At 42.3% G+C, this 26368-nt stretch overlaps 1 protein-coding gene and 2 non-coding genes across 3 annotated transcripts in view; 2 read left to right on the forward strand and 1 right to left on the reverse strand.

Moving 5' to 3' along the window:
• LOC108262254 (TBC1 domain family member 10A) overlaps positions 1-26368 on the reverse strand; it is a 109935-nt gene that overhangs the window by 71568 nt on the left and 11999 nt on the right. The window lies entirely within an intron of this gene.
• On the forward strand, positions 20411-20492 carry trnal-uag (transfer RNA leucine (anticodon UAG)). Its single transcript has one exon. It is a non-coding gene; the product is annotated as a tRNA-Leu (tRNA).
• trnas-gcu (transfer RNA serine (anticodon GCU)) lies at positions 20998-21079 on the forward strand. Its single transcript has one exon. It is a non-coding gene; the product is annotated as a tRNA-Ser (tRNA).

The following is a 26368-nucleotide window of genomic DNA, read 5'->3' on the forward strand; positions in this document are numbered from 1 at the left end:
GTTTTAGGCCCACTGCTCTTTACTTTATATATGCTACCCCTAGGTCAAATTATTCGTAAACATGGAATTATCTTCCACTGTTATGCTGATGATACACAGTTATATGTTTCAGCGAAGCCAGAGGACAGACAGAAGCTTAGTAAAGTTGAGGATTGTGTAAAGGACATTAGACATTGGATGTTAATTAACTTCCTTCTACTTAATTCTGATAAAAACAGAAATACTTTTATTAGGCCCACGTGTAGCTAGAAGTATTCTTTCTGATCACATGGTTACTCTGGATGGTCTTTCTGTTTCATCATGTGCAGCAGTTAAAGACCTTGGAGTGATTTATTGACTCCAGCCTATCATTTGATGCTCATGTAGATAATATTACTAGGATAGTCTTCTTTCATCTCAGAAATATTTCTAAAATAAGAAACATATTGTCACTACATGATGCGGAAATACTAGTTCATGCATTCGTCACCTCTAGATTAGATTACTGTAATGCCTTACTGTCTGGATGTTCCAGTAGGAATATAAATAAGCTCCAGTTAGTCCAGAATGCAGCTGCTAGAGTCCTAACTATAACCAGAAGATACGACCACATCACATCGATATTATCAGTACTGCATTGGCTCCCAGTGAAATCTCACACTGATTATAAATACTATTATTAACCTATAAAGCACTAAGTGGTCTCGTGCCACAGTATCTAAGCGACCTTTTGGTTTTCTGTGATCCGCCACGCCTACTTAGGTCAAAAGATGCAGGCTATCTGATGGTACCTCGAATAGTGAAGGCTACAGCAGGGGGAAGAGCCTTCTCTTATAGAGCCCCACAGTTATGGAACAGTCTTCCTATTAGTGTTCGGGACTCAGACACAGTCTCAGTGTTTAAGTCTAGGCTTAAAACCTATTTGTTTACTCAAGCCTACCCTGACTCTATTATGCTAATTCACAGTCCTAATAATCTTTTCTCTCCCTCTCTCCTTCTGCCGAGCCACACACGAATTTATGGAGATACTAGAGATCCTGATCCTTTCTGCCTCTGGATGGCGCTCTCATCTACTGCAATTCCAGACTGCTGAGATTATGGCTGCTCCTAAGGCCAAACAGACTTCATATAAATCCATAATGAACTTTTTCACACTATCTGTTGCTACCCAGATATATTTAATAGTATTTTATATCTATCTATCTATCTATCTATCTATCTATCTATCTATCTATCGCTCTCTCTCTCTCTCTCTAGCCTCCTCACGGGGGTTGGTCTTCTTATAGGAGACAGCCTCCTCACGGGGGTTGGTCTTCTTATAGGAGACAGCCTCCTCACGGGGGTTGGTCTTCTTATAGGAGACAGCCTCCTCACGGGGGTTGGTCTTCTTATAGGAGACAGCCTCCTCACGGGGGTTGGTCTTCTTATAGGAGACAGCCTCCTCACGGGGGTTGGTCTTCTTATAGGAGACAGCCTCCTCACGGGGTTTGGTCTTCTTATAGGAGACAGCCTCCTCACGGGGTTTGGTCTTCTTATAGGAGACAGCCTCCTCACGGGGGTTGGTCTTCTTATAGGAGACAGCCTCCTCACGGGGGTTGGTCTTCTTATAGGAGACAGCCTCCTCACGGGGGTTGGCCTTCTTATAGGAGACAGCCTCCTCACGGGGGTTGGCCTTCTTATAGGAGACAGCCTCCTCACGGGGGTTGGCCTTCTTATAGGAGACAGCCTCCTCACGGGGGTTGGCCTTCTTATAGGAGACAGCCTCCTCACGGGGGTTGGCCTTCTTATAGGAGACAGCCTCCTCACGGGGGTTGGCCTTCTTATAGGAGACAGCCTCCTCACGGGGTTTGGCCTTCTTATGAGATGTTCTTCTTAAAAGGGATGAGAATCTCAAAAAGGGGATGGGCTTCTAAAAGGGGGTGTGATTCTCAAAGGGGATGGGCTTATTACAGGAAAGGGTGTGATTCTTAGAGCAGATAGGCCTGGTAAAGGGGACGGGCTTCTCGAAGGACTTCTAAAAGGCACCTCATGCTCATCACCACCATTTTGCTCCTCCTCATGCTGGTCAGGCATGTGGACGTCATCCTCGTAGTCACTCTCCACGGTGTTGTAGTACAGCTCGTCGGCAGCAAACGGCGGATCAGAAGATGTATCCTCCCTCCGTGTTCCTGTATCAAAAGAGATGAAGAGACAGTGAGACACATCTGCACGTCTCGTAAAAGAAACCAGAAAATCCTCCCTCTAAACTGTCCTTTTCACAAAACGCATTTACACAAGTTAATGGTAAATTACTGTCATCTTCCTATAACGGTGCATACATCCTCAGTATCTCCGTTCTAGCTGCATGTAGAGGTGTTCGATACGGGTGTCACAGTGTCACGACTTCACCGTTAGTCACGGCATATAATCACACACTTACCTCACTGCTCACTTTCCCCCTTGCCAACAAACAGAATAAAACACATTTCTGTCTATTACTGTTTTTTTCTGATCTCTAACGGTTCTTATCCATTTTATGTCCATCTGTGGCTCCCCAAAAACTCTTCCCACCCTCTTTCTCCTAAATCACACAACTCCTAACTTCATCACACATCGACGGCTATGAAGAACAAATCATCGCTGACCAGAATTAAACCAAACTACTCTATATTTTGCCTAAGCAGCACTGCACACTGGTCAGATTTATGATTATTTATTTATTGCTCAGTCAGCTGCATTTCCTCACAGCAGCTCTCTCTCTCTCTCTCTCTCTCTCTCTCTCTCTCTCTCTCTCTCTCTCTCTCTCTCTCTCTCTCTCAGCTTATAACAACTTTAACAATACTTTTTGTTCTCAAAAATATCTTAGAAACAAGGACAATTAGGAAATTTTATTTGCTTTAGTTAAATTCTATACGATTATACTATTCACTGTAGCAAACTTTAGTTAAACTTTTAGTAAACTTTAATATAGAAATAGCTGACTTTTCTACCAAGATAGTAAACACAAAACCAAACTGTTTCATATATCTGATTAAAAATTTTATATATATATATATATATTACACACACACACACACACACACACACACACACACACACACACACACACACACAGTATCTCACAAAAGTGAGTACACCCCTCACATTTTTGTAATTATCTGATGATATCTTTTCATGTGACAACACTGAAGAAATGACACTTCGCTACAATGTAAAGTAGTGAGTGTACAGCTTGTGTAACAGTGTAAATTTGCTGTGCCCTCAAAATAACTCAACACACAGCCATTAATGTCTAAACCGCTGGCAACAAAAGTGAGTACACCCCTAAGTGAAAATGTCCAAATTGGGTCCAAAGTGTCAATATTTTGTGTGGCCACCATTATTTTCCAGCGCTGCCTTAACCCTCTTGGGCGTGGAGTTCACCAGAGCTTCACAGGTTGCCACTGGAGTCCTCTTCCACTCCTCCATGACAAAATCACAGAGCTGGTGGACATTAGAGACCTTGTGCTCCTCCACCTTCCGTTTGAGGATGCCCCACAGATGCTCAATAGGGGTTAGGTCTGGAGACATGCTTGGCCAGTCCATCACCTTCACCCTCAGCTTCTTTAGCAAGGCAGTGGTCGTCTTGGAGGTGTGTTTGGGGTCGTTATCATGCTGGAATACATGCTGGGAGCATGCTCTGCTTCAGTATGTCACAGTACATGTTGGCATTCATGGTTCCCTCAATGAACTGTAGCTCCCCAGTGCCGGCAGCACTCATGCAGCCCCAGACCATGACATGTTTTTCAGTACAAACCTATAGTTATACATTTTTATTTCATATGTCTTCTACATTATCCAGTCAGTACAAAAAACATTTCAGATTCCTAAACATTAGTTTCCCAGCACAAAATTAAATGTTACAGAAAAATGTTTGTATGTCAGTAAAGAAAGCAGCATATTATGTAAGAGACACTTTTCAGACAAAAAAAAAAACAACATAATGAAGACTGCTGGGTTTTGCTGCAAAAATAAGAAACAAGTGCGACAGTCAAAGTCTCCAGAAGAACCGTGACTGGTTCTGCAAGATGCTCAATAAAACCTACATCTCATTTCCTTATAAAACTGCACTAATAGTATGGGAGACTACTATTTTTTAAGCAAAGGGTCATCACAACAAATATTTACTGTTTACTGTTTACTGATTTTTATATTATGTTTAAAAAATATAGAAACATTTCATTGGATTATTGTTGAAGGCATGTTTGCTCTACAGCATTTCTTTGAATGTGACTTTTGTACAGTACGGTGTGTGTATATATGTACAGTACTATGTGTGTATATATGTACAGTTGTGTGTGTATATATGTACAGTACTATGTGTGTATATATGTACAGTACGGTGTGTATATATGTACAGTACTGTGTGTGTATATGTACAGTACTGTGTGTGTATATATGTACAGTACTGTGTGTATATATGTACAGTACTATGTGTGTATATATATGTACAGTACTGTGTGTGTATATATGTACAGTACGGTGTGTATATATGTACAGTACGGTGTGTATATATGTACAGTACGGTGTGTGTATATATGTACAGTACTCTGTGTGTGTATGTACAGTACGGTGTGTGTATATATGTACAGTACGGTGTGTGTATATATGTACAGTACGGTGTGTGTGTATATGTACAGTGCGGTGTGTGTATATGTACAGTACTGTGTGTGTATATATGTACAGTACTGTGTGTGTATATGTACAGTACTGTGTGTGTGTATATGTACAGTACGGTGTGTGTGTATATGTACAGTACGGTGTGTGTGTATATGTACAGTACTGTGTGTGTGTATATGTACAGTACGGTGTGTGTATATATGTACAGTACTGTGTGTGTATATATGTACAGTACGGTGTGTGTGTATATGTACAGTGCGGTGTGTGTATATGTACAGTACTGTGTGTGTATATATGTACAGTACTGTGTGTGTATATGTACAGTACTGTGTGTGTATATGTACAGTACGGTGTGTGTGTATATGTACAGTACGGTGTGTGTGTATATGTACAGTACTGTGTGTGTGTATATGTACAGTACGGTGTGTGTATATATGTACAGTACTGTGTGTGTATATATGTACAGTACGGTGTGTGTGTATATGTACAGTGCGGTGTGTGTATATGTACAGTACTGTGTGTGTATATATGTACAGTACTGTGTGTGTATATGTACAGTACTGTGTGTGTATATGTACAGTACTGTGTGTGTGTATATGTACAGTACGGTGTGTGTGTATATGTACAGTACGGTGTGTGTGTATATGTACAGTACGGTGTGTGTGTATGTACAGTACGGTGTGTGTGTATGTACAGTACGGTGTGTGTGTATGTACAGTACGGTGTGTGTATATATGTACAGTACGGTGTGTGTGTATATGTACAGTACGGTGTGTGTGTGTATATGTACAGTACGGTGTGTGTGTGTATGTACAGTACGGTGTGTGTGTGTATGTACAGTACGGTGTGTGTGTGTGTGTATGTACAGTACGGTGTGTGTGTGTGTGTATGTACAGTACGGTGTGTGTGTGTGTGTGTGTGTGTATGTACAGTACGGTGTGTGTGTGTGTGTGTATGTACAGTACGGTGTGTGTGTGTGTGTATGTACAGTACGGTGTGTGTGTGTGTGTATGTACAGTACAGTGTGTGTGTGTGTGTGTGTATGTACAGTACAGTGTGTGTGTGTGTGTGTGTATGTACAGTACAGTGTGTGTGTGTGTGTGTGTATGTACAGTACAGTGTGTGTGTGTGTGTGTGTATGTACAGTACAGTGTGTGTGTGTGTGTGTGTATGTACAGTACAGTGTGTGTGTGTGTGTGTGTATGTACAGTACAGTGTGTGTGTGTGTGTGTGTGTATGTACAGTACGGTGTGTGTGTGTGTGTGTGTATGTACAGTACGGTGTGTGTGTGTGTGTGTGTATGTACAGTACGGTGTGTGTGTGTGTGTGTATGTACAGTACGGTGTGTGTGTGTGTGTGTGTATGTACAGTACGGTGTGTGTGTGTGTGTGTGTATGTACAGTACGGTGTGTGTGTGTGTGTGTGTATGTACAGTACGGTGTGTGTGTGTGTATGTACAGTACGGTGTGTGTGTGTGTGTGTGTATGTACAGTACGGTGTGTGTGTGTGTATGTACAGTACGGTGTGTGTGTGTGTATGTACAGTACGGTGTGTGTGTGTGTGTGTATGTACAGTACGGTGTGTGTGTGTGTGTGTATGTACAGTACGGTGTGTGTGTGTGTGTGTATGTACAGTACGGTGTGTGTGTGTGTGTGTGTGTACAGTACGGTGTGTGTGTGTGTGTGTGTACAGTACGGTGTGTGTGTGTGTGTGTACAGTACGGTGTGTGTGTGTGTGTGTGTGTACAGTACGGTGTGTGTGTGTGTGTGTGTACAGTACGGTGTGTGTGTGTGTGTGTGTGTGTACAGTACGGGGTGTGTGTGTGTGTGTGTACAGTACGGGGTGTGTGTGTGTGTGTGTACAGTACGGGGTGTGTGTGTGTGTGTGTACAGTACGGTGTGTGTGTGTGTGTGTGTACAGTACGGTGTGTGTGTGTGTGTGTGTACAGTACGGTGTGTGTGTGTGTGTGTGTACAGTACGGTGTGTGTGTGTGTGTGTGTACAGTACGGTGTGTGTGTGTGTGTGTGTGTACAGTACGGTGTGTGTGTGTGTGTGTGTGTACAGTACGGTGTGTGTGTGTGTGTGTGTGTACAGTACGGTGTGTGTGTGTGTGTGTGTGTACAGTACGGTGTGTGTGTGTGTGTGTGTGTACAGTACGGTGTGTGTGTGTGTGTGTGTGTACAGTACGGTGTGTGTGTGTGTGTGTGTGTACAGTACGGTGTGTGTGTGTGTGTGTGTACAGTACGGTGTGTGTGTGTGTGTGTGTACAGTACGGGGTGTGTGTGTGTGTGTGTACAGTACGGGGTGTGTGTGTGTGTGTGTACAGTACGGGGTGTGTGTGTGTGTGTGTACAGTACGGGGTGTGTGTGTGTGTGTGTACAGTACGGGGTGTGTGTGTGTGTGTATGTACAGTACGGGGGGTGTGTGTGTGTGTGTGTATGTACAGTACGGGGGGTGTGTGTGTACAGTACGGTGTGTGTGTGTGTGTATATATCTATATATATATGTCTGTACATTATACCTACGGTCTTGAAGGAAACATGAATTCTGCTCTCTACCAGAAAATCCTAAAAGAGAATTAGGATTCTCGGTCTTCAGTCCATAATATGAAACTCAAGCGCTGCAAGACAATGATCCAAAGCATAGGAGTAAGTCCAAGTACTAGAAGTAAGTGAAAGTCTGATCTCCAGTTATTAGAAATGTTTGGTTGCAGTTATTGCTGCTAAAGGTGGCACAACCAGATTTTAAGTTTCAGGGGGCAGTTCATTATTCACGTTGCTGATAGCTGTAGCTGTTGGATAACTTTTTTAAAAGTATTGTTTATAAAATTGATTATAAAATACTATTATTAACCTATAAAGCACTAAGTGGTCTCGTGCCACAATATCTAAGCGACCTTTTGGTTTTATATGATCCTTAGGTCAAAAGATGCAGGCTACTTGACGGTACCTCGAATAGTGAAGGCTACAGCAGGGGGAAGAGCTTTCTCTTATAGAGCTCCACAGTTATGGAACAGTCTTCCTATTAGTGTTCTGGACTCAGACACAGTCTCAGTGTTTAAGTCTAGGCTTAAAACATATTAGTTTACTCAAGCCTGACTCTATTATGCTAATTCACAGTCCTAATAATCTTTTCTCTCCCTCTCTCCTTCTGTCGAGCCACACATGAATTTATGGAGATACTAGAGATCCTGATCCTTTCTGCCTCTGGATGGAGCTCTCATCTACTCCAAATCCAGATTGCTGGGACTACGGCTGCTCCTAACGCCATACAGACTTCATATAAATCCATAATGAACTTTTTCACACTAACTGTTGTTGCCCAGATGAGGACGGGTTCCCTTCTGAGTCGGGTTCCTCTCAAGGTTTCTTCCTCTTAAAACATCTCAGGGAGTTTTTCCTTGCCACCGTCGCCAGTTGGGATAAATTCGCACCTTTAATATCTGTATACCGTGTTGATATTTCTATAAAGCTGCTTTGAGACAATGTCTATTGTAAAAAGCGCTATACAAATAAAACTGAATTGAATTGAAATGAATTGTATTATATTTAATAGTATTTTATATCTATCTATTTATCTCTCTCTCTCTCTCTCTCTCTCTCTCTCTCTGTATATATATATATATATATATATATATATATATATATATATATATATATATATATATATATATATATAATATGCTGAATTTTTCAGTAAAAACATTTTTTAATGTAAGAAAACATAAAAACCAAGCAGTCAGGCATTAGCATTGATGCATTCTGCCCCATCTGAGTCCTACTGTACTTTTACTGCTCCATGTGTCAGTTTTAGTCATGAAGCATTGTGATTTATCTAGCATGAAGTATCTTGTAAATAAGGTTTAGAAAAATGCTATATAAATAAAGATTTAATTACCACAGAGATTACATTTACAAATATTTAAGCGACGGTAAAAACATTTTGAAGATAGTCATAACAACCACTGTACTCACCTGTTTTTTCCCAATCTTTTTACCCGTTCCAATCCACTGTAACGACACTTTACTACGAAATTTATTCTTTAAATCATTATAATAATCATTATTAGTATGGTGGCTTAGTGGTTAGCACATTTGCCTAGCACTTCTGGGGATGGGGGTTCGACTCCTGCTTCCACCCTGTGTGTGTGGAGTTTGCATGTTCTCCCCGTGCTTCAGTGGTTTCCTCTGAGTACTCCAAGTTCAAATAGATTAGATTAGATTCCACTTTATTGTCATTAAGCAGTTTGTGTGAGATTGTTCACATTCACCCCATTAATTATTTGCAATATACCACAAGTCACATGTTCAACAGGATGTTGTATCATCTGACTTTCCTGAAGATCATTTGAAGAAGAAAACCATGTTCTGTAATTTAAAATTTTTTTATAACAAAACTTAACCCTGTTGCGTTCAACCCTGTTTCTCATTTAAGAGCAAAATGCAGCCATTTTCTGCAAAGAAACATGATAAAAATGAGATTGATGCCCGAGATGGATGAACCTTTTTTTGAATGATTAAATGCATGTTTTCTTATATTCGCTCTTCATTCATTTATTCATTCATCTTCAGTAAACGCTGCATCATGATCGGGGTCGAGGTGGGTCCGGAGCCTATCCTGGGAACACTGTGCGTGAAGTGGGAGAAGTCATCCTGGACAGAATAACAGACCAGCACAGGGCACCACGCACACACGTACAGTGCATATGCATTAATATCAATTTAGCTATAACCAACCCACCTATTTGTATGTTTTCAGTCAGTGGGAGGAAACCAAAGAACCCAGAGGAAACCCACACAAACACAAATACAAGAGAATATGCAAAACTCAAGACCCAGACAATAACCCAAGCTCAGGATTGAACTCAGGCCCTGGGGAGGTGAGGAGGTTGTCTAGGTTGTTTCTAGACAACCTATCCTACAGGGTCACGGGGAACCTGGACCTGGATGGTGGATGACAGGGTGCCAGTCCATCGCAGGACACAATTACATACACACACACACACACACACACACACACACACACACACACACACACACACACACACACACACACACACACACACACACACACACACACACACATTCATACACTACAGACACTTTAGACATGCCAATCAGCCTACCATGCATGACTTTGGACTGGGGGAGGAAACCGGAGTACCCGGAGGAAACCCCCACAGCACGGGGAGAACAGGCAAGCTCTGCACACACAGGGCAGCGGCAGGAAACGAACCCCTGACCCTGGAGGTGTGAGGCGAACCCTCTGCCTAGCGTTACAAGGGTTAAATGCACCACAATCATGAAATCAGCCCGACCCTAGATAGTATACAGTGTGTACTTGAGTATGTAGTACCTTAGTGTTCAATTTGAAACGTTACCTAACTTTTTTATCTTGAACAGAAATGACAAATAAGTAGCACAATATTTCATGTCACTGAACTGCACCAAAACAGCACCCACAGGAAGCACCATATACAGTAAAACCACAACTGAAAGGAAAAACAAGTGTCCAGTAGCCCACCCTTCATTTTTTTCGGTAAATTTAATACATCATCCGAGTCTCAGAAGTACAACGCATCTCACTAAACTTCCCAGTGTGAGCACACCACTCGCACTAAAAGTATCCAAAGTGACACAGCATTAGTAATATGTTTTGGATGGAATGGAGTACATACTTGAGGTAACTTCTGCCAAAATGACTGATTATAACTTCTAAATATTAATTACTACATATGTTTCCATTGACTGGTTTTCAGAAATGGCAAGAGAACATGCATTTCCATCAACTAATGGTTATGTAGAATATCCTGAAAAGAAAGTGACACAATAATGTGAGCAGTACAAGGCAGCTGGTCATAGAGACACAGGAGCACACACACTTGCTGGCACTATTTACTCAGAAATGTGCCTTTTAATGCTTGATTCGCCTCAGTTGTTTCACACCACCCCATCGTAGATCATTTTCCTATAAAAGCACACCAGAACGTTTTATACCTTAATTATGACAATTTTCTCCTCCTCAGCCAAGAGTCAAAATAAATAAATAAATTACATACTTTTTAAAAATATAATAAATAATAAACTTAATATTAACATGTTTTCCAAATATCCGTTCATAGATTTAAAAAATTGTGACGATAAAACCACCAGGATTGAAGAAATATGGCCGTGGATGCAACTCAAGTGTGATAGTATGTAACAGCTGATAGTGATGCTCTGTGGTATGGAGTGTTTATAAGAAGACGGACAGGACATTAAAAAAGTTCACAACCAATAAAATTTATCCAGGTATATAATTACAATTATGTACATTATCCTGTAACAAGGAAATATTAAAATAGACATATTTTTAGAACCATCGTTCAAAAGGCGTGTTGTAAAAAATAGGTTTTGTTGTGATCTCACATTAAAACTGTAAAAGTATGCTTTCTTTTTCTAACGAGAAGACGCATCAATGCGGTTTTCTCTCAATGTGTGCGAGACACAACGGGCAACATGGAGGAAGTGAGTGTTACTAAGAAGACGACAACGTTGACCGTACACTCGTATATGTCCTATATGAATCCTCTCTGGGGGTTGGGGTTTATTAAGTCATAATGTAAGTGCCTGTCTTAATGATCTGTTCTTCTTTTTTGATCATGATCCTCTTGACATTCATCATGCCTTGTTGAGTGAATTCTGATGCTATTTCAGTCTCATCTATGTCATATCACTCTCTAGTGCATATAACTCCTTTGCTGCTGTTCAATGATGGGTGATAAAATGCCTTTATCGGTACATTTGCCAGCATATTTGCACGCATGATGTTTTCAACATGGCTTTTCTTGGAGCATTCTACTAGGATTTGTCCGGATCCTAGCTTTTTTAACATCTTTAACTGCTCCTGCTATGCCTGTAATGATTTTCTGTATTGCAAATGGAGACAATTTTGTAAGAGGCATGTCTGTTGTTTGTGACCCTAGCAGTATAAATCTCTGCCAGTTTTCACTCTTTTGAAAGTAAATACATCCAGTACCTGAATCATCATCCAATGTCTGTTCTATCATCCGTCGTTTTGTTTTGTTTTTTTGTTAGCCATGTTTGTATTTTTAAATCTCACCACTCCTGCTCCCCACCCTCCTCCGAGCCCAGCAAGGTGATGCACAGAGCTGTGGTCATCCTCCGGATATGCACCAAGGATACAGGGGTGATCTACTTGAGCAAAGGGAACAAAATATTCATTCTACTCAATTAAGACCCTGAGCCTGAGCCCTTTCTGGTACATCTTGACTAGATGATTTGTTGGAGGGGGTACTTCCAACCTCCCGTCTATGTGAATTCGAAGCCAAAGAATTGTGTTGGATCTGAGTCAGCCACAGCATGCACGTTCCTCAAATATCAGGTTCTCGTCCTCTCCAAACACGGGTTGCAACTTACGGCAAATAAGTCGCCTCATTTGCTGCCTTTTACGATCAGCAAGAGGATGCTAGCGACCTATTCTTCCCCGGGTCCCCAGGTGTGCACTGATAGTGTAACTAACATTACTTAATTGAATTTTATATTCCTAAACCAATAGTGATGATTATGGTAGTAAAGATATATTCTATATTTAGTCATATAGTCTATATTTGGCCATCAACACATCAATGACTGGACAATAAAAGATATTAAAAAATAAATAAAATTATGTAGGGAATTTAGCCAGCGGTGGGCGGAGCACAGACCCACAGGAGGGCGTTTCAGTGTTATGTGATCTTTATTTAAGGCTATCGGTGAGGGGACTGCGGGTATGTGTGCGTTTGTGTGTGTGTGGGTTGAAGTGCGATCGGGTGGTGAGGGTCTCAGCCGTCGTCGGTTACAGTCAAGGGGGGGTGGAGCCATCACTCGAGTCGGAGTCACCTAAAACCAGGAAAAAACACACAACAGTGATTTGCAGACATGCGCGCGTCGGCAAAATTGCATAAAACACGCCAGAGATCCGCGCTCATGCTCAGAGACACTTCTCTCCCTTTTCGAGTGGAATATCGTCCTTTTATACTCTCCCCTCGCTTGCTGGATGGTGGAATTCTTCCACGCGGTGCACCATTCATGAGCCATGAGTGTGTCGGCGGCCCCGCCCCGCCACCACATGCTCTCTGGCCGTCCAAAACATTCGGTGGCGCTGAAGTGGAACTGTCTCTTCCGCGTCACCGCGGGAGGAGCGATCTTTGTTTCCTGTGTGCCGGCCGCCGGCCTGTCGCCACAGTACCCCCCCAGCTGCGAGCCCACTGCCGTCGTGTGTCGGGCCCACAGTGCATTCCGTCGCGAGAAGCCATCTGCATTCCCATGGTGGGTCCCTGCCCGGTGCTGGACCTGAAAAGAGAAATCCTGCAATGAGAGGAACCATCGGGTTACCCTGGCATTCGTGTCATTGGCCTTGGCCATCCACTGCAGTGGGGCGTGGTCTGTCACCAGGACGAAGTGCCGACCAGCCAGGTAGTATCGCAGCTCTTCGATGGCCCACTTTATCGCCAGGGCTTCTCTTTCCACGGCCGCATACTTCCTCTCAGCTGGGGACAACTTTCGACTGATATAAAGGACCGGGTGTTCCTCTCCGTCGAAGGTCTGCGAGAGAACAGCACCCAGCCCGGTCTCGGAGGCATCTGTGTGTACGGTGAATGGGAGGCCTAAGTCTGGGTTGCGTAGCACTGGGGCACTGATGAGGGCCTCCTTTAGGGCTTGGAACGCCTGCTCTGCCTCCGCAGACCATTTCACCCTTTCCAGCTGGCCTCGATTTTCTTCGCCTGTGGCTTCAGCATACCCCGGCCAATACGGTAGCCCAGGTACTGTGCCTCGGTCAGGCCTAGGTGGCATTTCTTGGGGTTGGCTGTCAGCCCGGCCTTCCGGAGTTCCTTCAGAACCTCCCCCAGGTGGAACAGGTGGTCCGACCAAGTGGGGGAGTGGATAACTACGTCGTCTAGGTAGGCGGCTGCGAACATACGGTGGGGTCGCAGGACAATGTCCATCAGCCGTTGGAACGTTGCGGGCGCCCCGTGTAGCCCGAAGGGGAGAACCCGGTACTGCCAGTGACCGGTGGCCATGCTGAAGGCCGTCTTCAGCCTTGCGTCTGGTGCCAGCGTGACTTGCCAGTAGCCTTTCGTTAGGTTCAAGGTAGATATGAACCAGGCCCTCCCCAGTCGCTCCACGAGGTCATCTACTCGGGGGAGGGGATAGCTATCGAACTCGGAGACCTGGTTCAGCTATATATATATATATATATATATATATATATATATATATATATATATGAAATGTGTCCTAGCTTATTATCTAGTTCTTCATCTGTGTGGTTCAGCAACTGCTGCACAACTAATAGGAAAGAAAAATGTCTTTGCACATATTTACGTGTATTTATCTAAAGCAAATAAAATCTCCTAATTGTTCTTGTTTCTAAGATATTTTTGAGAACGAAAAGTATTATTAAAGGTGTTATAAGCTGAGAGAGAGAGAGAGAGAGAGAGAGAGAGAGAGAGCTGCTGTGAGGAAATGCAGCTGACTGAGCAATAAATAAATAAATAATCATAAATCTGACCAGTGTGCAGTGCTGCTTAGGCAAAATATAGAGTAGTTTGGTTTAATTCTGGTCAGCGATGATTTGTTCTTCATAGCCGTCGATGTGTGATGAAGTTAGGAGTTGTGTGATTTAGGAGAAAGAGGGTGGGAAGAGTTTTTGGGGAGCCACAGATGGACATAAAAGGGATAAGAACCGTTAGAGATCAGAAAAAAACAGTAATAGACAGAAATGTGTTTTATTCTGTTTGTTGGCAAGGGGGAAAGTGAGCAGTGAGGTAAGTGTGTGATTATATGCCGTGACTAACGGTGAAGTCGTGACACTGTGACACCCGTATCGAACACCTCTACATGCAGCTAGAACGGAGATACTGAGGATGTATGCACCGTTATAGGAAGATGACAGTAATTTACCATTAACTTGTGTAAATACGTTTTGTGAAAAGGACAGTTTAGAGGGAGGATTTTCTGGTTTCTTTTACGAGACGTGCAGATGTGTCTCACTGTCTCTTCATCTCTTTTGATACAGGAACACGGAGGGAGGATACATCTTCTGATCCGCCGTTTGCTGCCGACGAGCTGTACTACAACACCGTGGAGAGTGACTACGAGGATGACGTCCACATGCCTGACCAGCATGAGGAGGAGCAAAATGGTGGTGATGAGCATGAGGTGCCTTTTAGAAGTCCTTCGAGAAGCCCGTCCCCTTTACCAGGCCTATCTGCTCTAAGAATCACACCCTTTCCTGTAATAAGCCCATCCCCTTTGAGAATCACACCCCCTTTTAGAAGCCCATCCCCTTTTTGAGATTCTCATCCCTTTTAAGAAGAACATCTCCTATAAGAAGACCGACCCCCGTGAGGAGGCTATCTCCTATAAGAAGACCGACCCCCGTGAGGAGGCTATCTCCTATAAGAAGACCAACCCCCGTGAGGAGGCTATCTCCTATAAGACCGACCCCCGTGAGGAGGCTATCTCCTTTAAGAAGACCATGCACTGCGACGAGCCCACCCACTTCTGTTACTCCTGCATCCGTTCCTCACGTCAGCGTCAACGTAACTTTGTGGTTAGATGTAAGTGTTGATTAGACTTAGATCTGGGTTATAATCTGTATTAAGACCTCTTATGTCCCCTCCATTTTCACTGAGTAGAGCTGAAACCTTTACAATGCACATCTGTTACATTTGATTTTTTGTTGTTGATATAATAACCATTTACTTTTTTTTTTTAAGTACCATTACTTTGTTCTTTTATACTGCATGAGCAAAAATAAAAATAACTTAATTAAATAATAATAAAAAAAACATCTTTTGGAGAAATGGGGTGGGTTTTATGTAAACAAGTTAAACATCTAATATTGAGTCAGAAACATGTCAAAGAATCATATTAAATCATGAACATGTGAAACATATGATACTGAATTTGTTAGAAAAACTATTTTCCCTTGCTCCCAGCGGCGTGAAACTCACTGTATAGTGATTTAAGCCAGTGTAGCGCCCCCGTGTGTCTGCACACACAGGAGGAATGAAAACACGCTTTGTCAGGGCACTTTTGAGGAAAAGTGACTTTCTAGACTGCAAATCTCACATTTTCCCTTTTATCATACATTATCATCATATAATGGATTTTAATGTAAACAATCCTATTTCGTATCATTTTACATCAGAAACCTGCAAAGTATATTATGTACAAAATGTCATATTGGAGCAGGTCACCGTCACGTATCATGACGGAGCAGAGATAGGACGGATGCAAGTGCAGGATGAACAGTTGTTTATTTGAAAGAGGGACAGGCAGACAAATCCAAAACGTGATCCAAAACGTAATCCATAAACATGCAAGAGGTCAGGCGATTGGCAAACAGGCATACACGGGGCAAGGCAGGAATCTAGGTCGTGGTCACGGAAAACAGGGTCGATAAACAAAACAAGAAACGAACTATGACGAGGGACTGGAAGCGGATAATCCAGCGCGAACTAACTCTAAACATGGACCGTGACTATGACTATGATACGAGCTAAACTAACTCTAAACATTCAATCTTCCGCGTTGTGTGTTGGGAGGCGTGTGGTATATATGCGGACATGATCAGCGTCTAAACCGCTAGCAGCTGAGAGCAATTCAGACCCACGTGAAATCCCAGCCAATGACAGAACAGGGAGGAGACAGAAACATAAACAAAACACACGTGTCCAGATGTCATTACAGTCAACAACGTAAAAGCAGGTGCTCGCGCATTCGCGCTTAGAGCACACTGCTTCAAGGGGGAATCGTGACAGAACCCCCCCCTGAGTGCCATGAGTCATCCCACTTCATTGGGCTGAGCATCATCCCCCTGGGCTGAATGTCCCAAACAGAGCCAGGAAACTGCCCGGTGTTCTTGGCGGCGTAGGGAGGCTGAGCGACGACCGCAGCTGAACAGGGAGGCTGAGCGACGACCGCAGCTGAACAGGGAAGCTGAGGCTCTGAGGTTACCAGGTGAACCTTGGGCATGGGCGGAGCTTGGCTGTGCGTGTCAGCAGACTCGGGCGTGAGCAGAACTTGAAATTACATGAATTTCTCAAAATAAACAGAAAAAGCAAGCAGAAATCTGTTTTTGCCTAACAACATTACATTTCAATTGCCCGGTGTTTAAAGGTGAAAATATACAACAAAACTGAAGTCATGCTGTTTAGGTATAGAAACTGTAACATACACAACACAACACCACATGAAATCTCTCTTACAAGAAATGCATAACACCATCTCTACTTGAGCAGATTATTTTTAAGTGAATGTACTCGTGCACTGCAGGCATCAGCTCCGATGTTCATGAACAGCCTCTGAATCACCTCAAAGGTGTATTTGAAGTTTGTGGGGTAGTTTATGTTACGTGCATAAAGCAATCCCATCAAGTTGACAAATGCATTTGGTACATCACCAAGATTGCGTAGAACGACAACTTCTTCCATTACAAGGGCTACATCACCGCAGTCACACGGAATAGGGTCCATCGCGTCATCCACAACTGTAATGATTCCAACAGTCACGCCCTTGATTAACTCTTCTTCAGAATCTGTGTGCTGTATTAAAAACAAAGACAAACTTTAAAATGTGCTTTCACACATACATCCTCACAAGCGCAGCGACTTAAGAACAGCATGAGTGAACCGATCTTAACTTTACTAGTCATCACACAAGATGAATTAATATCAGAAGGTGGAAAAAAAATACAGTACAACGTCCTGAAATTCATCATCTCTCATGAAAATAAAACAAGGTAAACTCCATCAATACGTGGATATCAATACTCCATATCAATACGTGGACCTCCATTATCCGAATATCTTCCAACATCTTACTTTCCTCACAGACACTTACCTCACAGATCTGTAAGAACTGAGATGGATTCTCCCGCATGGACAGTGGCAGCCCCAGCAGTACTGCAACCCTCTTCCTGTGATTTGATGCCTCAAAAGTACAAATGTTTTATATTCAAATTATGCAGGACAAGAGAAATAGCAAGAAAGGAAATGACCACAGTATTTACAAAACAAGTACACTTGAAATAAACCTACTCACATTTTTATCCAGGCTCTCCAGTATGGCACTCCTTTCTGCGATGTCTGCATGGCGCCTCGAGCGGTACAAATACAGCAGCTTTGAGGCGTGTTTGTCAAGACCCTCATAAAAGGACTTGCTCAGGTCCATCGACACAAGTCTGGTGAATTCTGCGCTGATCTTCCGTCATTACAGAACAGTTCTATCAGTGCCTAAAGTAATTCTATGAGGAAAAGAAAAGTCATTCAAAAATGTAATAAACAGTGTACACAAGCAAGATCAGGACCAGAGTAATAGATTCTCACCAAATCTCTTGAGAAATTTCATGGCCAGCGGTTCATATACATATTGATATTGTAAGCAAAGCTAATCAGGGAGCATTACAGTGGAAGCAGGAGCATCAGAAAATGAGAGGTTATTATATATATATATATATATATATATATATATATATATATATATATATATATATATATATATATATATATATATATATAAATAAATTACGTTCAAAGACTTGCATACTTAACACAAGACAGTTCGGATCATTTTACTGACTCGGATCTTTGAATCTCATTCAGCAAAATGAACGACTCTTTTTTGCATCATTTCGTTCATTTCAGCAGAATAAAGTTAAAATGTTACATGTTAACCTCCCCAACACCTCTAGTACTTACGCAAACATTGATCACATTTGGAATAAAAAATAAACTATAGGCTAATGCAACCGAGGCCGAATTATGAGAAACAGAAATGATTGATTAATTGCTTAGCATTAGCAGTCTGTTAGTTCACCTCAAGATCCGAGTTGTTCTTCTTTTGTCATGTCACATTTGATCAGTTCACGTCTCAAGTTAGTTAGACATAATATAGTACTATGAAATGTTTCTGACCCAAAATATTACGAAATATGATTGTTTACATTAAAATGCAAAAGTTGATGAAAAAGTATGATAAGGTGAAAAAAGTGACATTTTATGTCTAGAAAGTCACTTTTCATCAAAAGTACATTAACAAAACTAGTTTGCATTCATCCCGTGTCCCCTTACACACTTGTGATCTTTATCCGCTCAAAACGCTATAGAGCGAACAAGAAGGCGCTAGGAGCAAAGGAAAGTGTTTTTTCTAACAAACTCATATAATCAGTTGCCCGACCTACTCCAATTTGATTTTTTTCACATATTTGGACATATTATGGTACTATGAAATGTTTCTGACCCAAAATATTACGAAATATGATTGTTTACATTAAAATGCAAAAGTTGATGAAAAAGTATCTCTAAAGCGCCTGGACTCCACCAATCCACAGTCAGACAGATTGTGTACAAATGAAGGAAATTCACGAGCATGGTTACCCTCCCCAGGCGTGGTCAGCCAACAAAGATCACTCCAAGAGCAAGACATGTAATTGTCCACGAGGTCACAACGGATCCCAGGGTAACTTCTAAGCCACTAAAGGCCTCTCTCGCGTAGGCAAATGTCAATGTTCCTGAGTCCACCATAATGAGTACACTGAACAACAGTGGTGTGCATGGCAGGATGGCAAGGAGAAAGCCCCTGCTTTCCATAAAGAACATTGCTTCCTGCATGCAGTTTGCTAAAGATCACATGGACAAGACACGACGCTACTCGAAAAAACGTTTTGTGGACAGGTGAGACCAAACTAGAACTTTTTGGTTTAAATGAGAAGGGTTATGTTTGGGGGAAGGAGAACACCGCATTAAAGCATAAGACCCGTATCCCATTTCTGAACAATGGTGGTGGTAGCGTTGCAGTTTGGGCCTGTTTCGCTGCATCTGGCCCAGGACGGCTTGCCATCATTGATGGAACAATGCATTCTGAATCATACCAGCAAATTCTAAAAGAAAATGTCAGGACATCTGTCCGTAAACTGGATCTCAAGAGAAAGTGGGCCGCGCAGCAAGACAACAACCCTAAGCACACAAGTCGTTCTACCAAAGGATGGTTAAAGAAGAATAAAGTCAATGTTTTGGAATGGCCAAGTCAAGGTCCTGACCTTGATCCAGTAGAAATGCTGCGGAAGGACCTGAAGCAAGCAGCTCATGTGAGGAAACCCACCCACATCCTAGAGATGAAACTGTACTGTAATGAGGGATGGGCTAAAATTCCTCCAAGCTGACGTGCAGGACTGTTCAACAGTTACCGGAAACGTTTGTTTGCAGTGGTTGCTGCACACCGAGGTCACACCAGATACTGAAAGCAAAGGTTCACATACTTTTGCCACTCACAGGTATGCAATACTGGATCATTTTCATCAATAAATAACTGACCATCTGTAGTGTTTTTGTCTGGTTTCTGTAATTAGGTTCTCTTTATCTACTTTTGATACTTGTGTGAAAATCTTACGATGTTTTAGGTCCCGGTAATGAAGATGTATAGAAAGCTCTAAAGGGTTCACAAACTTTCAAGCACCACCGTAAGTGGGATGTAAGGTCATGGCAGAAGAGCTCTTCCGCAAACACTACCGATGTGACCGTGGAGCATGGGGTCTTAAGCCTAGACGAATCGCGTCCAAAAGACCAGGCCTTAGCTCTGTCTTCAGCTGGAAATGGTTAGATGTCTCCGCCAGAGCTGGTTAAGCGAAAGGCACTTGAGTCTCACAACAGCCCATTTGTCGCGCCCATGCCAGGTTTCTTGTTGTCCGGCGGAATGACCCGGTCACCTTCTTCCCACGGACGGGTTTACCACCACGCCGGCCTGCGGGTAGCGTGGCCGAGTGGTCCAAGGCGCTGGATTTAGGCGCCAGTCTCTTCGGGGGCGTGGGTTCAAATCCCACCGCCGCCACGGTCGTTAGCTTACGGTGGGTGATGTCTCGTCTCCAAAGGCTTTGCGCAGGTTTTTCTCCCACGCTTTCATGCTATACACCACGTAGCATGCTGCCTCACGAACGTCGCAATTCGTGCCCCCCTTTTCCCACAGTCGTTGTGTATATCCAGGTAAGGATAAAAGTTACATTTCCATCCATCCATCTTCTATACCGCGTAATCCTACTCAGGGTCACGGGTAAAAGTTACATTTTCCAAAGAAATTTAACTCGCTGGTACGGGCAGTCCATAGGTAGTCGGTACCTAGCCGCCCAAGGATTGGATTGCATTGCGACGGCTCGACTATGGAGTTGTCCCGTTCTGTGAGACCTTTGGGCCGTCTCGCCGCATCGTCACCCTTCAGTTTATATGACGGCACAGCTCATACCCCAAGACTTGAATCAAATCTATTTGAGAAGCAGTCATCTAGTCGGCGAACATGAAACCCTCATTTGCATAGTTTTCGTTAAACGGGGCGGGCCTCAGGCGAGGTGGCCGAGAGGTTAAGGCGATGGACTGCTAATCCGTTGTGCTCTGCACGCGTGGGTTCGAATCCCATCCTCGTCGCAAGCTTCTCACTTTGCCTCCTCTTTCCAGCAATGTCTGGCTTTGTTGCAGTCTGTCTCACACCTACAAGGCCTACAACCGGGAAGCTTTGTACACGTCCCTGAGCTGGCACTAGAGAGGGTGGAGAAATGTGAAGAGCTAGCACTGTGGCTACGTGTTTCGCGACCGTGAGCTGTATTTCAATGCTTTTTGGCCACAGCTGCTGTAAGGCTCTTGCGTCTCTGGAGGTCCGTCAACGCAGAACGCATTCCGCAGTCCAGACGACAGGGGCAAAGAACCTGCACCGAAACCTCTTTTTTGCTCCACACACCGGGATGTAATTTCATACGCGTGAGCTATGTCAGCAAGAGGTTAAGGTGATGAGCTGCCTATCCGCTGTGCACAGCCCATGTGGGTTTGGACCCTATTTTTCTTGTAAAGACCTTGCTTAAGCGCATTCTGTAAAGGAAGCGTGCATGGTGCAGACACTGTTGGCGTCTGCATGAGCAGTTAGTCTGAAGGGGAAATTAGGGTCAGGTGTTTTCAATCAACGGGATGACAATCAGGTGTGAGTGAGCACCCTGTCTTATTTGAAGAAGTGCATGGACTCCACCAATTCACAGTCAGACTGATTGTGTAGAAATGAAGGAAAATCAATCAATAAATCAATCAGTCAATCAGTCAGTCAGTCAGTCAGTCAGTCAGATGTTTGCTTATACTATTTAAATAGGCCCCATTAGGTGGCATCTGTTGCTTACAGCCATACCACTCTGACAAAGCCTGATCTCAGAAGCAAAGCAAAGTTGGGCCTGGTTAGTACTTGGTTGGGAGACTGAATGGGACTACTAGGTGCTGTAAGCTTTTCATTTAGATAAGTGTTTTAAGCACTTTACTTTCTCCTGACATTGAAGAATATTCATTACTACACCAAAGCAGCCTCCAATTCCTACAGTTTTCTCCCATACATGATAGATGAACTCTAGTGCTACCTAGAACAACCTCCTGGAACTGATCAACTTTATTAAAATCCGGTGGAATTGGGCCATTTTCATGTTGTTTTTCAAGACAATTTTCATATCCAAATGTTCAGCAATTACCATGAAACAGTCCATTTCTGAAAGTCTCCGTATAACCTGTTATAGGAGATGGTGTGGAGTTCTCAAAAAAAATTTTTATTTATCCCAGGAAGTTTTCAAACAGAAACCCAGACAAGAAGTCAAGGCTTCCATGTTTTTTGACATCCTCAGAAAGATGGGTTAGCCCATGTACATTGTAGATAACAAATTCAGGACCATACAACTCACTAAAATGCTTTACAAATGACACTAGCAAACTGTGAGCAAAGTCATTAAGAATTATACAAAGAGTGGATTGGAGAGTATAAAGATAGCAACAGATAATTAAAATTGCTGTACATTGGTTCTGACAGCACATCAAGAAGAACCACTGGACTTGTGTATAACAGAAACTGTCGCAATTTTGTTGCTATCCACCTCAGTCTTTCTGAGAATTGCCTGGGTTTCCTAGCAAAGTCCTCAGGAATATAACGTCTCAAGCTAACAAGTGTGTCTGAGATTATAACACTTTGGCGAGCAGACAAATGACAACATAAAGGCCCTGAAGCAAGCCATAAGTCCAGCAGTTTTCACATAACACCAAGACATACAAGGTGCATGTAATCATGTGGAAAGCATGATACCATGCCAATTCCTGCAGCTTTTAAAAGAGATGTTTCAGTATGATGGTCTTCATCAGACATGTTGATAAAAGACTCATCAGTCCTACGTGGGCTGTTGATCTCAGGAAAGGTCATTCTATGGTTGATGTACACACCAGACTGGATGCACTTGTCACAACCTGAATAACCAGTATGTGATTTAATTCCCTTTATAAAAGCTCTAGCTGGAGCATCACACAGGATAGATGTGACATTTAGGAAAAATTGCTTCCCATTTATGGCAAATCCCTTGCTTAACCCTTGCAGTTCACTGACTAGATCTTTCAAATTCATCAGTTTGTGATGTTGGCTTTGATTTACCACAGAACAGAGCAATGACAACTGGTTTCTTAGTATAACCCTGCAGTAACCCTATAATTGGCCAAAACTACAGAGACGAACTTTTAAACAGTGGTAAGACATCCATGTTCAGTTGAAGTTCGAATTCATACTTCTCTAGAACAATAGACCAGATTCTTTCCATGGTTTTGGACAAAGCTTTAAGAATACCAAAATAATGATATGTGCCACCAGCAACACTTTGGATATTAGATGAAGTTATCTCGTCATCTTGCACTGCAGCACCAAGATCACTTTCTCCTAAATGACTTCCAAATGAAGTGAGCATTACATTGACCTTTTTACTGCTCTTTTTCTAACATTCTGTCTATCCATATTTTTGTAATGACCTGTCTGGTGCTGGTTCCAGTGTTGACTGTCGCACATTTAAAATCTGTATCCCGTGTTTATATGTTTCTGTAAAGCTGCTCTGAGGCAACGTCTATTGTAAAAAAACGCTATACAAATAAAATGGAACTGAATTGAAGTTACAGCGTGGTTTTGTACAACCAAGAATATAAGTCTGTCTCCTTTTCCCTTTCCTTATCGACAGTAGGAAATGCAACATACACATACAAATATAATATTTGTACACATGCAAGACCATATAAGGCTGCTTCAGTAAAAAAAAAGGGGGGGGGGGGGGGTCAATTAAAATGAAATATGCAATTACCCATTATATTCTTGGTTTTAACTAGAGATGCACCGATGTATCGGCCGACACTTTACCGAGTCGGCGTCATTTCACATTCGTCTGCTTACCGGAGTTATACAACCGTATGGCAGATCATATTCACGAGCTTCTTCATAACCACTCCGCGATGAACTTCACCACAGATGTTTGGTCTTCAGATGTAAGCCTGACGAGTATGCTTAGTCTCACTGCTCAGTGGCTCCACTGTGACTTTAAACTTAAAGTCTTGCTTCATGCACAAGAACTTCCCGGTTCTCACACTTCATAAGAAACACCTGCATCGCGTTGTAAATCGCGCTGCTCGCAGGTGAACTCTCGCGATACTCATGGGCAGAACGGAAACTCACATTCCTGCTTTTTAAAGGGCCAGCGGAACATTTTATCCCTAGATGAGAAGGACATCTGTGCACACTGCATGGACAATACACTTAATTAAGGGCTTTAATAACCAGTTTCACAATTGGAAGGTTGTCTTCTTTTTCACCTGGTTATTTATATATAAAAATATCAAGTATTTAGCATATTTGTATTTAGGTACTTCTGTTTCTAAATAAATAAGCATTATGTCATCAAATCACAAGTCTGTTTTGATTTAATGGTCAGAAGCTGTACCATTTGACGAATAACCTAAAATCACAAACATGATACTTGTAAATAAAATCATGTCATATATGCAGTTTATTAGATCCTTAAAGTAAAAAGACAGCTAAATAGTGAAAAACATAATTGTTGGATTTATATGAATGCATGACAATAACTTGCTAATAGTCCATCAACTTAATTGGCATGTGCTCCAGTCAGTGTTGTTCATGGGGAATTTATTCTACAACTTCTACAGTTGTAGTGAACTTCTACAGTGAAAAAAACCCAATCCTTTAAAAAACAGTTAATAAAGCTGAGGCTCGAAGGCGGGTCGCTGGCATAGAAAGTCTGCTGTTACCGCTGCAAGTACCAGAAGTCACTGACTGCAAAACTGTGTTTACAAGAAGAGTCACTGCAGTCATCAAAGTCGATGGTATAGAGATCTGCTGGGCTAGCGGTGTGGATGAAAGGGCTCTTGCTTCATTTTGTGCTTATTTTGTCTTCAATTCAACATATCCATCTCATTTGAAGAACACTCTGATTTTTCTTCAGCAATATGTTTTGAAACTTACTGTGGATGGTGACAAGCCTCTACCTACTCCAGTTACCAGAGTAATCAACCTCTTACAGTAATATCTGCCAAAAATGCCTCGTCTATTCTGGTGTCCTAAATGCTCTCGGAGAACGATTGTCAAATTAATCCAGCACATTGGTCTCATTCATGCACGAGGCAAATTTTTCAATAACTTGTGGTCTTAATGACTGTCAGAGGACCTTTTCAAAGTATGAGTCCTTTAGATGTCATATTTACCAAAAGCATAAAGACACTGTATTACAACGGACTATGGCTGATGATCCTCAGCATTTGCGATGGTGCAATGACGATGGTGCTTTTGAAGTTTGCAATCCCCTCGGGTCTAAACGTAACAAGCAAAAACTGTGTGCAATCTACTATACAATTGGAAATATGGGTACAAAGTATTGCTCTCAGTTAAAACATTCATTTAGCTTTACTTCCTTTTGTTATCATTATTATTCATACTGTGTGAAATGTCAGGATGAGTGGACTGTCCTCTCACCAGGTGAGGAGGTTGATTACCAGGCACTAGATATATACAATGTTGTTGACAAATTATTTATTAGCACTAGATATTATTGCTGAAGACAAAACAGCCCCACTTTATACTGATTTTACTCCTCACCCTTTAATCTATCTTTCTTCTTCTTCTCCTTATTGTTATTATTATTACTAGAGTAGTAGCCTAGTAGTATTCATCTTAGCATAGGACGGGGACACTACTGTATAAACAGCACCGTCTTTTGGATGAGACATTAAACTGAGGTCCTGACTCTCTGTGGTCATTAAAAATATAAAACATAAATAAAAATAAAATAAAATAAAATAAAAAAAAAAGAGTAGGGGTATAACCCCAGTGTCCTGCCCAAATTCCCTCATTGCCTTCTCAATCACCCCCTAATAATCCCCATCTCTGAATTGGCTACATCACTCTCTCCTCTCAGTAATAGCTGGTGTGTGGTGGGAGATCTGGAGCACTATGACTGCTGTCCCATCATCCAGGTGGAGGATACACACTAGTGGTCTCCTCCCAGTGTAAAGCACTTTGAGTGTCTAGAAAAGTGCTATAGAAATATAACTGTAACCAAGTAACTTGAAGATGCCCCACCTGCCAGAGAAAATCACCATGAAACCTGCCCTGGATCTCCACAGGTCAACTCAGTGACAAGACCAAGACCAAAAACTGTCAGCCACTGTGAAGAACACCGCTGCTGAGCTATTCCCATTAGATGGAGAAAAGTATTAGAACAGCAAGGGCAATTATTTTTGGTTTGCTATATACGGGAAACATTTGGGCTTGAGATCAAATGATGAATAGTTGATTAACAAATTTAGATGTAAATATTAGGAAATTAAATTATGGTCAAACAACTTAAAATATGGCACCTTGTGTTTAAACCT

Source organism: Ictalurus punctatus, chromosome 12 (genome assembly GCF_001660625.3).
Source record: "Ictalurus punctatus breed USDA103 chromosome 12, Coco_2.0, whole genome shotgun sequence".
In the NCBI taxonomy this organism is placed as follows: Eukaryota; Metazoa; Chordata; class Actinopteri; order Siluriformes; family Ictaluridae; genus Ictalurus; species Ictalurus punctatus.